Raw genomic sequence first — 19,024 nt, forward strand, 5'->3', positions numbered from 1 at the left:
ACAATAAAGGCCAGTATAGTATTTAAAAACCCACCCATGCAACCTACCCTCCAACTCCCATGCCCTATCAAGCTGCCAAGTTTCTGCAACATATGAGAGATTATGAGATATGAGAGATTAGGTACCAGATGTCAAGTGCTTTCAGGAGGAGGGGCCAATTCTTCCACATCCTGGCCTTAACAAAAAGCCTGGCAGAAGAGCTCCATCTTGTAGGCCCTGTGGAACTGAAGTAGCTCTGGTAGCTCATTCCACCAAGTGGGGGGCAGGGACAAAAAGGCCCTAGCCCTAGAGAAGATCAGGCACATTTCATGAGGAATGCTCTGGGCTTATACTGATGAGAAGAGTACCTCTCTACTTTTAGAAGCTAGGAATTTTTCTCCATTGGCAGGCCTGCACAAACATAGTTCCCACTTGTGCCTGCACAGAAGACAACTCAATGAATAGCAGTTATAGGTAAATTCAACCCTATTCTCCCTTTGCAGGTTTCCCATAAACAGAAGGGAGGGGGAAAGGGCAGTTATCACAAGCAAATTAAAAATTAAATCACATGTTAGGGGAAACCAATGTACCTGTGTGTATCTTGCATGCCTACCTGGATGGTTTTGCTGAGCTGCTGTGGATTGCCAGTGATTCTGTTGAGCTTGCAATACTGTCCCCTACTTATGTTTCTTCTGGGATTTTCTGATTTGAGATTGGCTCTGTTCAGCTTGTGCTGCAACATTGCCCCTGGATTTTGCTGGGCTTCTGTGGATTGGCATTACTTCTGATGGACTTGCATAAGTTCCTCCCTTGCTTAAGTGCTATTAGGTTTCTTTTGGTTTGCCATTGTTTTTGTTGGGCTTGCTGCATTGGCTTTTAGTTCTGCTGGGATTCTATGTTGGGTTTGTTGATTTTGTTTGCATGGGAAGCATTTAACCAGTGGGCTATCATAGGGACTGTTATTCCAGTCACACTCCCAGGGACCATCATTTCACTTGGGGAGGTGTCATTCCACAGCAGTTTATATCATTGGCTTAGAGAAAGCCTGGAATCCCCACCCTTCATCCCATAGCCAGCAATGGACGATGGTTAGAAGCCCCTTCACTTGAAATATGAAGGTTATTTAAAGGACAGACACCAATAGTTCTGCTGCAGTGTTGGTGCAATTAACACCTGCAGCAGTTGCCAGGAATTTGGGAGTGACCTTTGATGCCTCTCTTTCTATGAAGGCCCAGGTCACAAGAGTAGCCCGGACAGCATTTTTTCAATCTTCTTACTACAACTGCATAAGTATACATCAACTGGTTATTAGTATTTTTGTACTTAGATTTACGATTTTTTCTGCAAACTTGGGGTGTTTTTCACCTATACTGGAAGATTTTTTGTTGGTGGTTCCAATCTCTGGATTTAAATAGCCATAAAATTTGTTACCCAAACTGGACCTAAAGAAGGGGAAATTAGCTTTAAAAGGGTCCCAGAAAGGAATTATATGAGACCAGTTGCAGGAGTGTTCAAATAGTGAAAAAATCTGGCACACCTTTCACTTGCCTAGAAAGTTTTTTTTTGTTTGGTTGGGTTTTTTTTTAATGAGGAAGAGTCCCATAGCTGGACCCACTTACCCAATGTTATTACTTAACCTGCTTCACTCAAATATAATAATAGGAACAGGACTGGTCCGAGATATAAAGCGTGAATTTGATTGGGCAGTTTGACAGTCGTTGCTAGCAAACTTTGGTGGGGGAAAATGGGGGAAATGCCTTGATTAGGTTCTTGTGAGCCAAATCTGCATGGCTTCTGAATGAGGCAACATACTTTAATTAGCATGAATTGAGCCAGATCTGCATTGACACAAAAGTCTAGGTGAATCAAGATAGCTCCAGAAACAGGATGGGGCATATATTAATGACTTGAGTGCCCTTCTTGATTGAGTTTTAAAAAAAAGGAAAATAGAGTAATTAGGCACTGATTAATGCCATAACAACTTCTTTGCGGTGGACGAACACGTCTGGGCTATGCTAGAATATTCCAGAGCTAAAAAATCTTTTATTATTGAGAATGAAGTGACATATTATTGAGTAGTTTTATTGTTAATGAGTACTCTGAGCTAGGGTAAATTGTACACTTCTAGCACATTCTTCCTCTCCTGTCAATGGAAGTTTCCGACATCATAGATGAACCTTAGTACCCTTTTGTATTTAGGCTGTAAGAGAGGGTGTCTGTTAAATCAGCTAAGTCCAAAATAAGGTGAGGACCCCACTAACTAATCCTTGGCTGGAAAGGAGCTGATTCCTTGCAATCTGGCTGTTGAAAATTCAATCCTTTGAAATATGCCCAGTGTTAGAGCAGCAAGCAGCCCTAAAATGTACGTAAGTATATGACAATGTAGCAGCATGAAAAATCTCCATTCTGTTTAGTATGTATTATCTAGAAATAGACAGAAGTCAAATTTTGAAAAAGATAATAAAATAAATATTCTTATAACTGAGGCTAACAAAAGTGCTTAGAGACATTGCTAGTGCTTTGAGGAACATTGCTTCCTGCGGTATGCGCACACACACACACACACACAGAGTAACCTAACAGTGGTACAAACTCTCTTTCATGGTGTTTTGATTAGTATTAAAAGGCATTTTGAAGGAATAAAGGGCAGATGAACAAAGGCTTAACTGTTGAACTCAAGGCTGAATAAACAGCAAGCCTTATCTCATCAACTGAGATATAAAGGAAACGGATTTCAAGTATTTTGGTGTCTTAATACGTAGAAGGGGAAAAATTCACTGATATTTGTGTATTTGTGGACAACTTTTCACCTTTCTCAGTGCTTACTATCAGTCTAAATATAAAAGAGAAGATGTGTAGTCTGAAATTCAGGATAGGAGATGAATATTGGCCTTTGATATAAGCTGCATTTTACTATCAGATTCCCTTGGGGAGATAAGCATAGAGGCAATATCTACAATTAGTTTCCTTGTTGTCTATTCAATTGCAATATGAACAATTTCTATTAGGCAGAATGCCTCTTAAATTCAATGTGCACATAAAGGAGTTTGTAAATTAAATCACTGTCAGAATTATTGTACTTCTATGTGGCCTAGTGGCTTCGTATTGAAAAGCCCTGGCTCTAAACTTTGCTCAGCTTCAAAATTCATTCCCTTCAATAAGTCTCCAGTACTCAGCCATTGGCTTTTGCCTGAATTCCTTATTTGTTAGGGTTGCCAGCCAGTGTCTGGCAACCAGAAGGAGTCTGGGGGGAGAGGGAACATGGGGGATTCCATCAGGTGATGGTTAGACATCGCTTCTGGGTTCTCTAAGAATGCCACGAGTGAACTGACATCACTTCTGGGTTTTCCCAAAATGATATCACACTATCACACTGCAGCAGTTTCCCACCATTATTTTTCTCCTGCTGATTGCAGGAGCAGTGGCAGAAAATGGGAGCTGGGTGTAGAGGATCCCTACTCCTCTTGGGAAAAACAGCAAATCTGTCACAACACCTCAGCTCTAAAGGTCCTTATAAGGGTTGTTCAGTTACGCAGTAAAAATTCCACTGTGTGCATTTTAAGAAGTTAAAAAATGACATTCTTTCAGCATTTTGCATAGTTTGATGGTTGACAAAGCTTGGTCCGTAGCCTTTGATGTTTGATGGATATTCTGAACAACCCAGGTTTGCACTGTAATATCCACTCAGGCAGGTAGAGTGTAAAAAACAGTTTATACAGTATGTTTGATGTTAAGAGTGGATAAAAGATCTGTTATTTCTTGTGTTAAAAAGGATATTGCCGCTAGAGTTGATTGTGTTTCTAATCACTCTGGATCTATGCAACTACCATGCAGTTGTGTGTTTACGTTCCATATCACATTTATCATACTCTTCCCCAGCAGTGCTTTTGCTGAAAGGGCCAGGCACTTCCATAGATTTCACTGTTATCTGAGTTACAGGGCATTGCTTTCTTATCCTGATATTGTTTATAATTCATGCGACTGAAATGCATGCTGCTTTGAGGAGTAGATACCAGGGGAGCACTTCAGTCTGTGATGCACACACCCACACATATCTATAAGAGGTTCAGCTTAAGGGAGAACATCTTTAAGTAAGCTGGTACATTTCAAAGATAGCTAACGGCCATTAAGAAGGAAATAGGATTTTCTGTAAAAGGAGGAAGTGTTAGTATCGCTAGGCAAGTTATAGCAATGTAATATCCTTGATGTATTATAGGAACTTTCAAATTCCATTTTATTCATTATGACTAAAAATCAATCTAATATTTAATATTGTTTAAATAGCGTAAATAAAAATCAACACGTTTCTCAAGCATCTTTCCCAGTGAGAGAAGTGCTTGCCGACTCCTTCCTCTGCACTCTGAGAAGGCAGTGGGGAGGGGATTTAAGAGTTGGTAAGCATCTTTCCCATTCGGAGAAGTGCTTGCCAGCTCCTTCCCCCCATGTCACCTTTTCAGAGTACAAGGAGGCTTCTCCCTGAATCCTGCTGGGTTGATGGAGGGGGGGATTTAAAGAGCTGGCAAGCAGCTTGCCCTTTGGGAGAGGTGCTTGCCAATTCGTTACCCCTGTACCACCTCTTCAGGATGCAGGAAGCCTTAAAGAGCCAGCAAATGGCTGTGCTCACTTCGGCAGCACACATACTAAAGAGCTAGCATTTTCCCCTTTGGAAAATGTGCTTTCCAGCTCCTACTCCCCATGCCGCCCCTTCAGTATGCAAAAAAAGTAAGTTGTGTAACCTGGAGTGCTGTAAAACATAGTAATTCAAGAATCTATTTGTAAAGTGGCTAAATACAGTCAAGAACATCAGTGCAATATCATATAGAATTAATTATCAGCCTTTTTAGTGCAATAAATATCAGTTGCACCCACCAGTTCAACAGTTAAGTATAGTATCAAATAATTTTATAACTAACTCCATTTTATTTCTCCCTATCATCAATTACTTGATGTAATTTATTGTTATACTGTGTTGTGTTTGGTTGCAATTGTTGGTTATTGGTGTACATGTTCTACAGACTGTTTTATGTATGGTTCTCTGTTATAATGTAAACCGCCCTGAGCCTCCGGGGAGGGCGGTATAAAAGTATGATAAATAAATAAATACTTTTGAAATTTTGAAATTCTTTTTTCTACTAGGAGTCCAAGCTGTTGAAAGAGAAAAAAAAGTTGGTATCTTTTAAAGTCTTCTAGTAGAGACAAAGAGCCAGTATAGCTGCAGGGAGATGCTATGGATTATCTCTTGGCTCCCTACATCAACAGAATTTTTAACTAAGGTCCAATTACAGAATATTCATTATTGATCATAGTAAGTGAGCTGTAACAAAAGTGCATTTACTTTCTGATCCCAAGAAGCCAGGAGTTTCAGCAACCTTTTAAAACTTGCAGAATCATCTGCTTTTAATCCGGGTAGACTGCTTCAGGATTCCTGGTTGTTTCCAAGATTAAAAGAGCATCAAAAGTGTGGCATTCATTTTCTCTGCACTCCTCTTCCATGGGGTGTAGGGAATTAATATATTGTTCCTAAATCGGTATTGGTAGTCAGTCTTAATGTTTCTGAAGACCTGAAAGCAAATGTAGACCGCTGCCCTAGCAAATCAAGGATTTAGGGGTTTTTAAGCAGAAAACATAATTGTAACGGACTATGGAAAAGAATGAATGATAGATTTGACAGAGAATGAGAGAGCGAGACTTATACAACAGGGCTTTCAATTGAGATTGTAGTTGAACCTTGTGAAAGATTCTTTGCCCAAGATGCAATGAGGAAACTGAATGTGTGTGAGAGAGCTTTGGATTGCTCTCAGCATATTCTTCTCTGCCTTTTTTGTTCTGGAGTCCACCACTCAAATTCTGCCCTTTTCTTTATCCATAGCATGAAGCACAGATAACAGCTATCTGCATGTGAGTTTGTGTGTTTAACACACATCTGCCTCTGGTCAGCTATCTGTGCCCAAGTCAGGAGTTAATAGTCTATGTGTGTAACAAGCAGTCCAGTGCCCTAGGTGAACACTTTGACCATTATATAAAATAGTAGGTCCATGAAAAATAGTCAGATCATCCCAACAATCAGGAAGAATGCTGTAAGAATTATCCTGTAGAATTATCCTGTAGCAGCATCCACCCATCTTGTAAGAAAGCGCAGCTTCTTGGTGACTGGGGCACAACCAGAAGCGGCGCCAGGATCGCCGCATGCATAATCGGTTACTCTGGGTTTTGCCGCCGTCACGCCCCGTCCCGTGCATAACCGGTGTGCTGCGTGTCTTTTCCCTCTGCGTTTTCCATGTGACCCGAAATCGCCATTTCGGCGGCCGTGCATAATGGGCCTTACTGAGCATCATAGTAGTCATATCAAATGCCAGATCCACGTAATATATAACCTGGAATATCATCAAATGTAATATGCATGAAATGTCTCTGAGGATATGCAGTATTCCAAAGCACAAGTGTAATATGATTGTACTGGTTTAAATTGGTCAATAATGTAGTGGCAGCATATTGTATCAGTGGAAGTTTCAGGGCAGCTCCACATATAACAAATGTTTATCAGCTAACCTTGAGGTTGCAGTGGTTTGGGACACATGCCTCTTGGATGTCAATTTCTAAGGGATTTTCCAAAATCTTCCTGATTTTTACTTTCTCAGCAGACAATCACAGCAGAAAATCAACTATTTCCTATACGATTGCCGTGCCTTAAGCTCTTTGTGAGGCAATTTCATGATGTCACATTGATTAATAGTGCAGGTGATAGATACAAATTGTATCATATCATGGTACCACTGAATGTATGTACTTTCAAGCATGGTTTCTAAAAGACATTAATCACATATTTATAAAAATAGAAATTATATGCTAAATGTAAAATATTGTTAAATCCTCACATATTCTGTAGTTACTACATGTCAATAAGCAGACACCTTTTAAAGTGAGCCACCGAATGTGCAGGAGTTTTAAGGGCCCTGAGATTTCAACCTGCCACCCTGTGAATGAGCCTCAAAGTTAGTGTCATTGGTTCCCTCACAAGTATACCGCATATTCAAGATTAATTTTTCATAGCCTTCTCCCCTTTACACATCTGGTTCTTGAAAGTGTTCTGTTTTGTGAGTGAGTCAGAAGCATATTTCTCTTGAAGATGCTTTTAGAATGGATGGGAGACATCCTTATAGTTGGAAAGATTCTCCCTCCTCCTTCATTGTTGTCTGAATAGGCCATTCAGCCAAATATAAATGAATATAAAAGCACCACTGGGGCAGATTCTAAACCTGGTCCTGTTTATCCTAGCATTAGTTTTTGTTCCATCTCAGTGGTGTCTACAATTGCAGTTCATTTACTTTTTCTCATGGAACTCGGTGGTAGTAGTGAAAAAAACCTCAACTATTTAAATTTGACAGAATTTTGTAAAATGGTAAATCTTACACATATGAGCATCATTTTTAAAGAGAAGAAACTGTAATTTATTGTATGGGAATATATATATGGATTGATGTTACAACATTCTCTGTCTTTTTCTTTTGCAGCTCCTTTAAACTGGAAGGAATGTCAACATTTGGAGGCATCTTGTCCAATTTCTCCTATGACCGATTCAGTGTTATGATTTTTTACAGGCCAGATTTAATTAAAACAACAAGGACCTATTTAGAGCATGGAGACCCTTGAGCCAGAGTGCAGTGGATCACCGATGTAAAATGCATTAAACCATTGGCCTCATATCCAGCAGCTATGAGTTAAGACCTGATAAAAGCCACAGCCTTAAGTACATTCCGACTGAAAGAAGATGGAGGAGTTCATATCTTTCCTGACACAAAAACAGCCATCTCTCTAAGCCTGTACTAGAGGAGTTCAATTCTAAGCAATCAAGAATAGCAAACAGTAATCCTGAGGTCCAGCCAGTGTTCCAAAAGTACTCAAATATATGTAGCTAAATGAAAGTATGAATTATGAAGCACTTAAATTACTGCAGAAAAATTAATGCATTTTCTCCCAACAGAAGATTATCATTTTGGGTGGAAAGAGAAGACCTTTGTTATCTCTTGTGCAAATTCAAAGCCATAGAAGGAGAGGACCAATGATGCTGACATGCTTGAAAGTTTATTGTACCCTGTCATCCATCCAAATGATTCATCTATTACAGATAGCATCTCAATGCACTTCTAATATTTGCACTGTCACTTCCATTCAGGGGAATGATGTAGGTCATCATTTGCACAGATGGCCACATGAAATTTTAACCCACAGCAAGCAGTTCTTGGGCTACAAGAGAAAATACTGTAAATGAAAACATATCTTCAGAAGTGAAGAACCATCTCTCCCTGTGGAATCTTTCTCACAAGGCAAATGGTCCTTATTGAGATCATTAAAAAGCATCAACAAGCAGACATTACAATGGATCTAGTTTTTAATACATTTTATATCATTGTAATGACCAAGATATTGACATATCTCTTACATGTTGCTAATGAACGTGGACAGTATATTCCCAATTAATACAAAAGGAAAAAAAAGCATTTGTACAACTGATTTGACACATAGCATTTTTATAGCCAGTTACCTGTCCTTCATGGGAAAATGTACCAGCTAAACAAACATTTAAGTTTATTTTTCTAAATAAATGTGGTATTTGTATCATTTGCAATCACTTATTTTTGCTGATTTTCATTACTCACCCATGTTTTCCTCCTCCAACCACCAAAAAGGGAGATTTGAAGAAAAGAACCAAAACACTTGTTTTGCCATGTTAAATCATAATGATTTGCAGACTGAAAGCTTTAACATAAATGTTATTTGAATAATTACAAAGTATATTTCTACTGGAAAATATGTATGGAAATCCCAGAAAGACTGTATTTTAATTTTTTAATTTCAATACATAGGTTATTTTAATATTCTGAAGGAAGTATTTAGTGATAGTTGTTCATTTGAAAGATGTAGTTGGACATATTGTAGAGAAACACATTGATCCACAAGTGGATAACAGTTTTCAGGAATGATAACCACATCAAAAATTATTGCAGGCCTACATGTATATAACATAGGGCATGATCCAGCCTTTAGCTTCTGCATGTGCAAAAGGCCACCAAAAGTCAGATAAACAATGCTGCTATCACCACCATGCAGCACTAAGAAGCAGTGCACATATGTAATGCTTTTCTTCTTATTCCAGATATGTACCTGGCTGGCAGCCATCTTTCTGACACGGTATACAATCCCATGCATTCCAGTAGGGCAACCATTTATCTTGGCCAGTGCTTATGTGTCAGACAACCCTTTCTGTACTACACCCTGGGAGGTGAGATGAATCTGGAATGCAATCGATAGTTTGGCTGTGCAGTGGTTCCTAGGTCCCATAGCTAGAAGCTGATTTCTGAATCTAATTTATAAGAATGCACCATAGTACTTTGCTCCTTTCCAAATTGCAGTTCTTTAGCAATAGCTGGGATTCTCAGGGCCAGGACACATCAGCAAACTGCATTTCCAGCCTCCCAAACAGACCAGATCATATTGATTTTCATGATTGGAATCGTTGCCAGCTCACAGCTAGTGAATATATTGCAGTTACTATACTTAGTTTGGATCTGATGAAAAAAGAATGATGTAGCCATATAATGATTTTTGTAGGCATAAGGCACTTTTGTGAGTGACATGGTTCCATATCTGATGTGTCACTATGAATGTTAACAATGTAAGCTAGAAAGCAGAAAGGAACCTTTTATAAATGTAATTTAGAAAGTAGAAAGGAGCCTTTTAGAATTCTGACCATTGTGGTACTTTCACTCAATTTATGGTTATGTGAAATTCTGATACCAATTTTAGATCACATACAATCTTCTTTAGAACTTAATTCAAAAACAAAGATTGAGATTCTTTTTACATATATTTTGTTCCTTTAATACGTGTATTTTGAGATTTTAATATTTATTCTCATCAGTCTTCTCTTTATAACAATGAGGGCTAAAAGTTTCTTTTGTTTTTATAACTTTAAATTTGGGGTCTCAGGATTCTAATAGTTCACTAATTGCAAAAACATAATATGGGCTGTATGCAGCCTAATGGCTACATTTATTCACCCTAAAAATATTAAATAACTTTCAGTGTGGTGTGGTTTGTAAATTACAGATCACTGCAGCATAATCTTAAGGGACACTTACATAGCAGGGATTTCTTTTCAAACTATAACATGGTGCTGCTAAAGATGCCATTTATGGATCTGATAAAATTTGGGGAATTGAAGAGTGTGGAACTGTTCAATAATTTCATTTATAATGTGCAAACAGGAAGAGTCACTGTATCCATCCAATGCAGTATTTTGTTATAATCAAATCATAGATTCCTTTGATGCTAGAGGTGTTTTGAATAAAAATATATTTTTTTCTTTTTTCCAGAGTTCTCTATTATGTGTATATTTTTTCTGAAAGATAAAAGAGATATTGAAATTGTTTTTTGGTTGGCAGTTAATGTAACTTCAAAAACTATAGTACAATATGAAAGAGTACCTAAGAAGGCCATTCTTGGACTGTACATTTGAGAAATTCACATATGGTTATGCTCATGAAGAACAATCAGGTTCATTAAATGCTGAACATTTGTTTGCTGGGAGCAGACTAGGCCAACACATTTCTTTCCAACATGTTTGCTTTCAATATGTCTGAAATGTTTTTATGAGGAGTAACATTCCAATATGTAGCTTACAGTCTATATTCTGAAGGGATACCATATAGGATATGTCATTGCAAATGCCTGCAGCATTTCAGTATTATGAGCTGATTCAATTTCTGTCTTTTAGCTCTTACTGGGACCTTTTGACTACTGCCTATAACAGTGGTCCCCAACCTTTTTATCACCGGGGACCGGTCAACACTTGACAATTTTACTGAGGCCCAGAGGGGTAGTCTTTTGCCGAGGGACGTCGCCACTGCTGCCTGAGCCCCTGCTCCACTTGCTTTCCTGCCAGCACCCCTGACTTCCCACCACCCGCTGGGAGGCGCTGCCAGCAACAGCTGCACAGTGCCACGCCAAGGGGGAGCCCCAGCCATGGCAGTTACTGGAGAGCACCAAAGGTGAGCTGGCAGCAGAGTGGCAGGGCAGCCCCTGAGGCAGCAGCCGGGGAGGAGGACGAAGAGGAGCCGCGGCCTGGTAGCGAATGATCCACGGACCGGTCCCCGGACCGGGGGCTGGGGACCACTGGCCTATAACATCACATTCCCCACCAACACCTCTACATTTAAGCTTTTACCTGTTCTTCCATTTTAATTTTACATATCAAATTGGGCCATACAATATGCAATACAACTAATTATGAAACAGTAAGATACAGTAAAATTATAATTTCATTATCTATGAAATTTAAATCATGGAATACATAATGAAGACCAAAATATCACAGATATTTCCCCTCCTTTCCCCTCCTCAAAGACATGTGAGGTCCTAAAACAAGAATTTTCAGAGAAAGAGAATTTGATCACAGTATTATGTGTCAGTTCTTTGGATATCTCCATTAGGCTTGGCTTATTTGTATTTCAAAAGACATTGGGTTGTATCCATCAGCAGAAGGGCAAGCACAAGAGAAGGTGTTTTCTTGCCTCTGAGAGCCACATTTAAGAGAGTGTAGGAGGCTGCATTACAAAAAACGAAGCATCCTCTCTATGAGAAGACTTTCAATCACAGTCCTTGGGATTAAAACACTAAATTAAAGATTATTTTTAAATGTTTCAACAAGCGCATATTTTGTCCAATATCTGTGTTTGTGTGTGCATGCTTGTGTGTGTGTGTGTGTGGGGGGGTTAACTGAATTTAGCGCAGGCAGATTTGTAAAATATTCATTAAACAAGAATTGTTAAACTAGTTATATAGATATTTTCATTAATTTATGTCAATAATAATTTGACACAGGAAACCTTTATTACCTCAATTTAATCATTTTATCACCAAAGGCAATTATTATATCCTTTTATCACCAAAGGCAATTATTTTCGAATGAACGTTGTGACTGTTCACACATGAGGCAATGGCTACCTCCCTACAATTGGGGAACCTGTTAGGTATATGATACCCTTGTTTAAAAATGTGTCAGTTGAAACCACATGTGAAATTTTTACACATGTGTAGAATGTACCTACAAGCATAATGTGAGAAGAAGCACTAAGAAAAATGAAGTCAATGAAAACACTGGGACTTAGGTCTTGATATTGCTTCTCATGGGGTTGGTTATATAGTCACCCTGGTTATATAGTTCCTGACATCGGGAAAAGTTAATAAAGTATGGTTAAAGAAACAAACCTAGAGGGGCCAGTTTTCCAGTTTGACCTGCTTTATTTCACATGTTCCAGAAACTCCAAATTCAATGATCAAGCAAGATGACATCTCTAGATGCTAAATAAGTGCTAAGTGTCATAAATTGTTTTAGGATATCTTGTATAGTATCAAATTAGCCTTTATATGGACAAGCACAAATCTAACCTGTGCTTCAGATACATTAAATTCCATACTATTTATTTGATAAAGTGGATCCCTTTTTTCCTTTATGTTGAATATTTTTAAATAAATGGTAGCCACTGTCTTTAAGCAACTTCTTTTGCTGAGATGATAATTGAAGCAATAATTGTCAACATCCTATTTGATATTGGTAGTCTGTATAGTAGATTAATACAAAAAGCCTGTTTCATCTGCTAGAAAGGACTCTATATGCATTGTCATAACCATAAAAGTATACTGCAGCTCACACTTCATCTTCTCTCACCGATAGCACTTATAGAACAATAAAGGTCAGGTACAGAGATAATGGCACTGAGAAATTGTCAGTTGCTCTAAGTAAGCATAAATGAACTTTACCTTGCTGGAAAAGTATTGCTTGCCTGTTGGTATTTTTTCCTCTGCTGCTGACTGGGATGGACTTATAGAGAAGGGTTGGTGGACACAGGGTCAAGTACAATTATTCCTGCAAAGATTTTCAGAAATAAAGTATTTTAATCCACAGAGATTGCATTTGCTAAATCAGGGATTATGGAGGAAACACATATATGGATCAGCCAAAACAGTTTTGGGGGAAAGATTGATTTTACTGAAATCTTACTAATAAGTGTTTTGAAGGCATTTGTGGCTATTGTCCAGGCAATGTATGCATGTTAATCTTTCTAATGTGTAGTGTTTAAGACCGTTTATGCACTGGGAACCAAATGCTCCCCCGTGTGGGTGCAGGAAAGGTGGGGCAACCTGCCATGTCTAAAACTCCAGCCTGCAGCCCAGCATGAAACCTCCAGTGCGTAAACTGTCTAAAACATAAAAATAAGCACTAATGCTTGAATTTAACAAAAGAGAAACTAAGGAAGGATGCAGTAACAAAGGGAAATCTCATCCAAGATTCCTCCTAATTTAGAAGCAGGAATACTGAAGTTGTTTTCATGTACTAGTCAAAGCATATGGTATATATAGGAATCTGGTTTCAACCAAAAATGGCAGCCCCATTTCACATTCCTTTAGACTTCAAAAATGTGTAGATAGACATTTCAGGCTTAGAATATTGGCTAACAATATTAGACCGCTTCTTCCTAAGACTTCCATCAGCTTTTCTGTCTTCCAGTTCTATGGTTCGTTTGCAAGCCTGTTGACCTGTTAGCCTGACTTGTTGGTTCCCTGAGTGAGTGTGGCTGCCACCCAGCCCATGTAGCTGGCACCCAGACTCCTCAGCATTGCTTGGGATTTTTTTTTTTTTTTTTACATTCTTTGGGTGACTCCAGGGGTAGCGTGGGTGTTTTTGCCCAAGAATGACAACACTTGAACATCTTCTGCCTTGAATGTCCTCAGCCCAGAATGCCCCCAAATGACCTTAGCCAATGACCTGGTGTTGCTGGAAGTTACTTGGCGGGGTGACTGAGCACCACTCAAGCAGCCTTGGGTGGTCTGGACTGGGCACAACTCAGGTTGCTTTGGCTTTCTGTGGCAGCCCTGGGTCACTTTGGAAGACTCCAGATGCCTTGAAGTGACTTAACCTAACTCAGCCATTTGGCTTGCTTGATTTGTACCCAGCTCTAGCTGTTGCCATGTTCAAGCCTCAGACTTCCACCTAGCCAGAAGTTCTGGCCATTTGGGTTGGCATACACTCTATGAGAGATTTAATACAGTCTGGCCATCTGTATCTAGCCCCAATTTTCTACTGTCTTTGGTCTCCTGGAACTGGGGTGTTCCAAATGCCGGCAGGGGCTCATGGGAATTGTAGTCCATGGACATCTGGAGGGCCACAGGTTGACTACCCCTGCTCTAGTGGAGCTCTGGCATAGCCATCTGAAGCCATCAATGAGCTTACGCCCCCCCCCCCCCAATGCTGTCTGTTCTTATCCCCAACCAGCTCCATGGTATACTCTGGGACTGCATGAACAGAAATAGGAACTGAGACGGCTAGAGCAAGTTTGGCAGAAAACTCATGAAGTTTCAAGACACTTATGATACGATAGTAAAGACTACTAAAATATTTTGTGGCCTCCTATTGGCTTGCTAGCTAATACCTAGCACAATTATTTAAAACAATTTGATCTTTTACATTCATAAGAACAAGACTATCTAAAATTACTTGATTGGAGGCTTTTGCACACTTTTTTGTGGAGAAAATCTTGTCACTATGCCATGACCTATCCACTGATTTTGATACAGCTAGAGAATTGGAGGCCCCCTGGATATGGACAGGATTTTGGCAGCTGTTCAGTCTATCATGTTTCCCCTTGACCTGGATCCCTCATGGTTGGTAAAGGCCACCCCCGACAAATGCATGGTTTGTGTGTTTTGGTGTTTACTATTATTGTAAGCAGCAGACATCTTGTTTTAATTTTAATTTTTATTCTTCTAATCTCCTTTACAATCAGATCCTTACAAGTGACCACAGGCCACTTGCAGCAAATCACATTAGAGACAAGCCCCATTTTAAGGTGGCCCTTGGAGCTGGCATTTACTGTTTTCCTGTGTCTCTACAGAGCTGTGTCCCTGCCCTCCTGCCTGAACTGTGTGGTGTTAAAGTTGACCACGCTGAGCAAGAGCCATTGTGCTTTCTGGTATGATTATTGGGGTTGACACATGGGTTTTAATTTAATTTTCTTTGTCTTCTATTAACTTCTGTTTCCTCATGAGTATATTTAAGAAGCAGAGCTTCACAAGGAACATGTAGAGGCAGCCATCTCATTCTACCCATCTTTGCTTCATCCCCTGTGCCCCATCTCTTCTCAGTCTCTCTTTCTCCTACCCCCACCATTCCCTAACTTTTGTCTAACTTTCTTTTCCCTTTCACATATGCCATTGTCATTACTTCTCTTTCTCCACCATGTGTCTCTCATTTTTACCTCTGCCTACTGTCATTGCTTTCCCCCATGCTATTTCATTACTTCTCTGTATGTGTGTGTCTGTCTCTTTTTCTCTTCCACCCATGTCTTTCCCTCTCTGCCATGAAACTGTCTTTTCTTCTCCCCTTCCCCCCCACATTCCATCACACAGTCTCTTCCCCCCCACCACCACTTATTTTGATCCCACTGCTGGCACAGCTGCTGCCATCTTCCACATGCATAGCTATTCCTGCTCCATGGCTGTTGGTGATACTGATCAGAAAACATTCAGCTTCTAGGCTTTTCCCTTGCCTTGAGCTGGAAGAGACCTGTCTTCAGGCTGACTTGGTGGCCTGGATCTTCATTATTGGAACAGCAATGGCAGCAACTTTTCTCCAACCAACCCGCAGAAGGAGGAGTCTTGTCTATAGTTGCACAGACAATGCTCTTTTCTTTGTGATAGGTGGATTGAACCACCACTGGTTTTTTTTTTTGGTCTTTTTAAATTTCCAGATTTTTCTACAGACCTAGGGAGCTCCTAGAATTTTTGTTGAAACATCTTGCTTCTGTGTAAATAGGAGGAATTAAAACAAAAACAGGAACATAGATGCTGCAAAACTTACAGGGAAAGAAAAGTGAAAAGGGGAGAAGGGAGAAGCTGAAACAACCGTTCCTGATGAGGCCACTGACATGACTCCTGCTACTACTGTGTTTCCATCCATTGGGGAGAGGGAGAATGTCCAGCCACTGCAGCTGCTTATTTATGACATAGTGTCCCAAACTCCTGGAGGAACAATGGAAACTGCTGCACCATACTCTACTAGCTCACAAGCAGGAAGCCAGGGGAGGGGCAGTGGTAGTGCTGCATGTGTGCAGACGCCCTGCGCAGGGGCCTGACAGCAAAAGGGCTTCTACACAAAATAAAGAGAGAGAGGTGTGAGTGGGAGAAAGAAAGATTCTGTATTAAAGAACAACAAGGGAGAAAGACTGTGGGAAATGGATGGGGGAGAAGGGAAGAAACAAAGATGGGTCCTCATATTTCATTAGGGTTACTAATGAAATTAGTAATGAAATTAGAGCCTCTTGTGGTGCAGAGTGGTAAGGCAGCAGACATGCAGTCTGAAAGCTTTGCCCATGAGGCTGGGAGTTCAATTCCAGCAGCCGGCTCAAGGTTGACTCAGCCTTCCATCCTTCCGAGGTCGGTAAAATGAGTACCCAGCTTGCTGGGGGGTAAACGGTAATGACTGGGGAAGGCACTGGCAAACCACCCCGTATTGAGTCTGCCATGAAAACGCTGGAGGGCGTCACCCCAAGAGTCAGACATGACTCGGTGCTTGCACAGGGGATACCTTTACCTACCTTTTTACTAATGAAATTACTAAATCCATATATTTTCAACAAAGGCAATTGCATGGAACTTGTACCTGTTCATTAAACAATACTCCTTAAAGCAGGGCTAACAATAGAATAAGCTATCTTTTTATTAAGGAGAAGTTTTACAGTAGGTGCAAGTCACAATCTTCAAGTGGTCATCTGTAGAGGGGGGATTTGAGAAGTGGAAAATCATTCCAGAGAAACTTCTAGAACAAGGTTAAAAGAACGAAAAGCACCAGGTAGCAACATGCATGTTCACAGAGGGCCGAGCTTCTCCCTCAGTCCCTCTCGTAGTGATACAGCAGGAGGAAACTAAGTAGCTATTTTGGGAAAGAATGTCAGCTATATCTAAGCAACTGAGGAGAAGGTGGTAGTACTTGGTTCTTGGACTGTGGATTTTTGGTTCTAAGGAGAGGAAGGCTTCAGCCAAGGAGTAGGGTCCTCTTGCAGGTCACAATGCTGTGAATGGCTCAGTAGACATGAAACAGTTATTGATGCCCCAGTTAAATGATTCCTCAAAGGATGTGTGCCCTTCTCTGAAGCATTTCATTGAGAGGATAAAGACTAGAGAGATTATCTCAATGAGTATCATACTGCCATAACAGCCAGTAGTGATCATCCCGGGGTGTTAGGAAATGAGGAAACCTCATCCTATTGCAAGGAGATTGAGAGCTAGCATGCTATAGTGATTAAGGCTGACAGGCTGTAATCTGACCAACCAAGTTTGATTCCCCATTCCTTAGCATGATGCCTGCTGGCTGACCTTAGGCCAGTCTCAGTTCTCTGATAATTCTCTAAGCCCCACATACCTCACAAGATGTCTGTTGTAGGAAGGGGAAGAAGAAGACAATTGTAAGCCACTTTCAGATTCCTTAAGGTAGAGAAAAATGGGGCATGAAAGCCTACCATTCTTCTTTTCTTTCCCATCTCAGTCTTTGACCTGAAATGGTAACATTTTGATTTCTCAGAGCACACTCTTATTTGGTGGTTTGCTTAGATTCTCTTGTTTGCCATGGCATTAATTTAGCCCTATGAAGATAGGTTGAGGGACTTGGGAATGTTCTGCCTGGAGAAAAGGAGGTTGAGAGGGGACATGATAGCCCTCTTTAAGTATTTGAAAGGTTGTCACTTGGAGGAGGGCAGGATGCTGTTTCTGCTGGCTGCAGAGCAGAGGACATGCAGTAATGGGTTTAAACTTCAAGTACAACGATATAGGCTAGATATCAGGAAAAAATGTTTCACAGACAGAGCAGTTCAGCAGTGGAATAGGCTGCCTAAGGAGGTGGTGAGCTCCCCCTCACTGGAAGTCTTCAAGCAAAGGTTGGATACACACTTTTCTTGGATGCTTTAGGATGCTTTGGGCTGATCCTGTGTTGAGCAGGGGGTTGGACTAGATGGCCTGTATGGCCCCTTCCAACTCAATTCTAATTTTCATTTTTTTCCCAAAGAGCTAATAAACAGCTAATCATGACAGCTCATGTAAAACCTTCAGCAGCTAAAAACTCTAAAACCACCACTATATTTTTAAAAACCCTGCTACTGATAGTTGTACTGTGATTTTATTGTATGACTTATGGCCTCCAGTTGAAGGAGCTTAGTGTTAATTAAGGAGTAAAGAGAAACTTCCACTCAATTAGAAATGAGGGGTTTGGCAGCTCATCAGTTAATTGTGGTAATTTTTTAGCTTTCTCCAATATTCTAGTTTGAAATATTTTCTCATTTTGTTGGATATTTTCTGACATAATCTGATACACCTTATCTGACCATGCAGTTAATAAGCTGGCTGCTTTCCAGTGATATACAATTTATATTAATATTAAAAAACAGTCTTCCTTGTCCAATTACTATATTTGTTCTACTAAATATTACCTACCATATTTGCCGGCGTATAAGACGACTTTTTCCGCCTGAAAAACATGCCTCCAAGTGGGGGGGTCGTCTTATACGCCGGGTGCACTTCAGTTGGGATAGACAGAGCTGCCCATAGTGGCCTTGGTGACCAGAATTAAGGGACGCCAGGCGGAGGAGGCGGCGGCGGCGGGGCAGAGGCGGTGGAGGGGCAGAGGCTCCCCTCCCACTGGGCTCACCAACTCTGCTGCTGTCTTGTGAACTCCTCCCGGCTCAGAACTTGCTGGGCCCAGCAAAGTTGTGCCTGCGTGCACGCCCCACCTCGCCACGGCAGCAATGGGCCCTCTCTCACACATAAGACTCTGAAGCGGGAGGGGGAGAGAGAGAGAAAGAGAAAGCTCCCGAAGGGCCGGGCGAGCGAGTTGCGAAGGAGTGAAGAAGGAGGAGGATGCTGGGGGGGGAGGTGCCAGCCTCTGCTCCCCCTTCCTTTCACGGTTTCTGAAGCCGCCCCCATTCAGGAAGAGAGCAAA

At 40.6% G+C, this 19,024-nt stretch overlaps 1 protein-coding gene and 1 long non-coding RNA gene across 5 annotated transcripts in view; one reads left to right on the forward strand and one right to left on the reverse strand.

The window, feature by feature from the left end:
• PRR16 (proline rich 16) overlaps positions 1-10,346 on the forward strand; it is a 124,911-nt gene extending 114,565 nt beyond the window's left edge. For all 3 annotated transcript variants that reach the window (XM_077344375.1, XM_077344376.1, XM_077344377.1), the window contains one exon: positions 7,491-10,346. The gene's annotated coding sequence lies outside the window, so the exon portion shown is untranslated. The remainder of the gene's footprint in view (positions 1-7,490) is intronic.
• On the reverse strand, positions 10,241-18,919 carry LOC143840929 (uncharacterized). Of its 2 annotated transcripts, none has more exons than XR_013232479.1 (3): positions 18,734-18,919; positions 12,799-12,904; positions 10,241-10,378 (listed from the first exon to the last, which is right to left on the reverse strand). It is a non-coding gene; the product is annotated as an uncharacterized LOC143840929 (long non-coding RNA). The 2 variants fall into 2 exon arrangements; XR_013232478.1 differs by having other exon boundaries at positions 18,520-18,917.
• Positions 18,920-19,024: the final 105 nt, after the last annotated feature.

The sequence above is a fragment of the Paroedura picta genome, chromosome 7 (assembly GCF_049243985.1).
Source record: "Paroedura picta isolate Pp20150507F chromosome 7, Ppicta_v3.0, whole genome shotgun sequence".
NCBI lineage: Eukaryota > Metazoa > Chordata > Lepidosauria > Squamata > Gekkonidae > Paroedura > Paroedura picta.